Raw genomic sequence first — 2,994 nt, forward strand, 5'->3', positions numbered from 1 at the left:
AGTACAATTGTCGTATAAGTAACGTAAATATCTCTTAACTACGCCATTTCGCTCGTATTTATTACTACATCTCCTTAAAAGCTCCTCAAGCCGCCATACGGAGTATGGCAGCGAGCACCTTGCGCTGCTGCTAGTCATTTCCTTTCCTGTTACATTCTTAAATGGAGCCAGCGAGAAACGACTACCAATATGCGTCCATACGAGCCCAGATTTCTCTTATCTTGTCTTCGCTGTTCTTATACAAAATAAACAGGCAGTAGACGAAAATATGGAAACACCTAAAACGCAAAACAGTACCGTACCTTTAACATTCACAAAGTGCTTTGGCCTTCAGAACAGCTTCCAGTTGTCACGGGGTGGATAAATACAGACCCGATATGGTTTTCAAGGGATAACGATCACACACTCTTCTCTTCAAAGTTGACCACAAAGGCTCAGTAATACTAAGATCTGATGACTGTGCTTGCTATACGAGATGCCACAATTCCTCCTCGTGCTCTCAAAAGCTGTCCTGGGCAATGTGAGCTGTGTCAACAGGAGCCCTAACTTCTTGGAACACTGCATCGCCTTTAGAGAACCAACATTTTACCTTGGGTTGAACTGACCAGCCGAAATTGCCATATAATCCTTGGCAGTAATACAGGGCACCATGGGGCCCATGAAATATCACGATGCTCATGTCATCGGCGAACCTCCGCCATGGTTCACTCTTGGTACTAATATCTGCCAGAAGTGGAAGACAATGTGAAACGAGACTCATTAGACCAAACGACTTCCTTTCATTGCTCCATAGTCCAAGTTTTATGCCTTCTTACGACATTTTCCTGTTAGGGACATTTGCATCAGTATTGTGTGGTCTTCGAGTTCCAGCTCGCTTAGCAGCTCCCAGCTTTTGGAGCTCTCTTGCTGTTGTTTTGCAGCTGCCCGGGTTCGCGACTTCGACATTAAGTTCTTCAGTGGCTCTTTTCGTCACAGTCCTCTTCACTAACCATTTGTCACGATCACTGAAAAGACACTTTCGTCCGCGTTGTGACTTAGCGGATGGTGTTTTCGCGCTTTTCTTGAATGCGGTTTAAATTTTCATTTAGGTGCCTCCTGAGGCACCTAGCACTTCGGCTACGGATGGAACCACCATACGAGCACAGACAATTTTCCCGGGTTCGAATTCAGTTAGCTCGGACGTAATGCACTCACAGCTACACAGAACAATGCTCTGACCAGGGCCGACGCTTGCAGCATATTGACGACGTTGCACAGGTGCCGTTCGTGGTGAAGTACAGCTGCGCAATCTGCAGGCTTGGCTGGAATCTCCATTTATGTTCAAGCACGCATTTCGTGCGGTTTTTCCGTATTTTTGTTCAACCCCTGTTTGTTGGTGACAGAATGTTCTACAGCCTATCGTAAATGTCGGTCCTGTCAATTTTCTCAGTACTATTTTGCGAAAGACCGTGGAACATAATGTAGAACCTAATTATACAAACAATGCGATAAATATGAAATCAAAAGTTATAGATAGAACAGCTGATAACCATAATATCGTTACTAATGAACATTCTTTAGCCGTTTTTCTGTCACTAAACTCTAAAAAAATGAATTACAATTCTTTCGGGAACAGATACTACCGTCATATATAATTAAAATATGGCTTCCCGGCCATTGACCTTCTTGTGCGAACGCACACACTATGCCCGAACTCGTACGGGACTTGGTAGATTAATCTGCCACGAGTAATGAGTATGATGGGCAAACATCTATTAGGCGCACTACGAATGTAGTGGTGTGGACATGTTGGGAATGTGGATCTCACGGGGAGCGTGCAAGGGATAAGTCCCTGCAGAAGCACTATCCTCTGTGCCCGCGGTGGCTCAGATGGATAGAGCGTCTGCCATGTAAGCAGGAGATCCCGGGTTCGAGTCCCGGTCGGGGCACACATTTCCAACATGTCCCCAATGAAGTACATAAACGCCTGTTTGCAGCTACGGTGTCCATTTAATTATCATTTCAATTACAAATACCTTAAATTGGAACGACCAGATAGATAACATTTGGGGAAAGCAAACCAACACTTCACTTTATTGGCAGAACACTCAGAAAACACCGCATGCCTACTAAAGAGACGGATTACACGATGCTTTTCCGCCCTATTCTGAAGTGTTTCTGTGCTGTGTAGGACCTGCATCGGATAGGATTAACAGAAGGCATCGAAAAAGTTAAAAAAAGGCAACTCGTTTTGCATTATCGCGAAATAGGGGAGAGAATGTCACAGACACGATACAGAATTCGGCAGGATCTACTCATGAAATTTCAATCACCAACTTTCTTTTCTACACGTGAAAACATTTTGTTTGCATCCACCTACATAGGGAGAAACGGTTGTCATAGTAAAATACGAGAAATCGGAGCTCGCACGTAAGGACTGAAGTGTTCGATTTTCTACCGAGCTGCTTGAGCATGGAATGGTAGACAAATAGCTTGAAACAGAAACTTAACTGTGAAATGCAGAGTAGTGATGTAGATGTACGAGAAACACATCTGTTTACTTCCAGAACACTCTTGGAATATTCGGCTTGCAGGACCTTGTTACTTCATTTAAAAGTGTAGTTTTCTCTCCTCAGCAGTTGTATGTCTGTTTTTAATCTGTCAGTTTCGTGTTTAGCAGTAACGTCTAGGTCAAGAGCTAACTCTGTACTGATCGACTAATCTAATTTAATTTTCTTCGGAGGTAAATTTTATAAGGTAGACAGCGTACTCTTCTCGTCTCACACTGTCGATCTCTTGCTCATGTTAGTTATTTTTAAAAGAAAATCTATTTTCAGATAGCATTATTGTCACTGTAGAAATGAAACTTTGTAAACGCTATAAATATAGCGTGCGAATAATCCCAAAAACCATAATACATAGAAACGTGTTTGAAAAGAGGATGAATACCTGGAAACTATCTGAACGTTGGCCTTGCAGGTGCCTGCAACAACCTCAAACGCATCTCCACGCTAA

The 2,994-nt window shown here is 43.1% G+C and overlaps 1 non-coding gene across 1 annotated transcript; it reads left to right on the top strand.

Moving 5' to 3' along the window:
- The first annotated feature begins 1,853 nt into the window (after positions 1 to 1,853).
- Trnat-ugu (transfer RNA threonine (anticodon UGU)) lies at positions 1,854 to 1,928 on the top strand. The gene has a single exon. It is a non-coding gene; the product is annotated as a tRNA-Thr (tRNA).
- Positions 1,929 to 2,994: the final 1,066 nt, after the last annotated feature.

The sequence above is a fragment of the Schistocerca nitens genome, chromosome 6 (assembly GCF_023898315.1).
Source record: "Schistocerca nitens isolate TAMUIC-IGC-003100 chromosome 6, iqSchNite1.1, whole genome shotgun sequence".
Taxonomy (NCBI): domain Eukaryota; kingdom Metazoa; phylum Arthropoda; class Insecta; order Orthoptera; family Acrididae; genus Schistocerca; species Schistocerca nitens.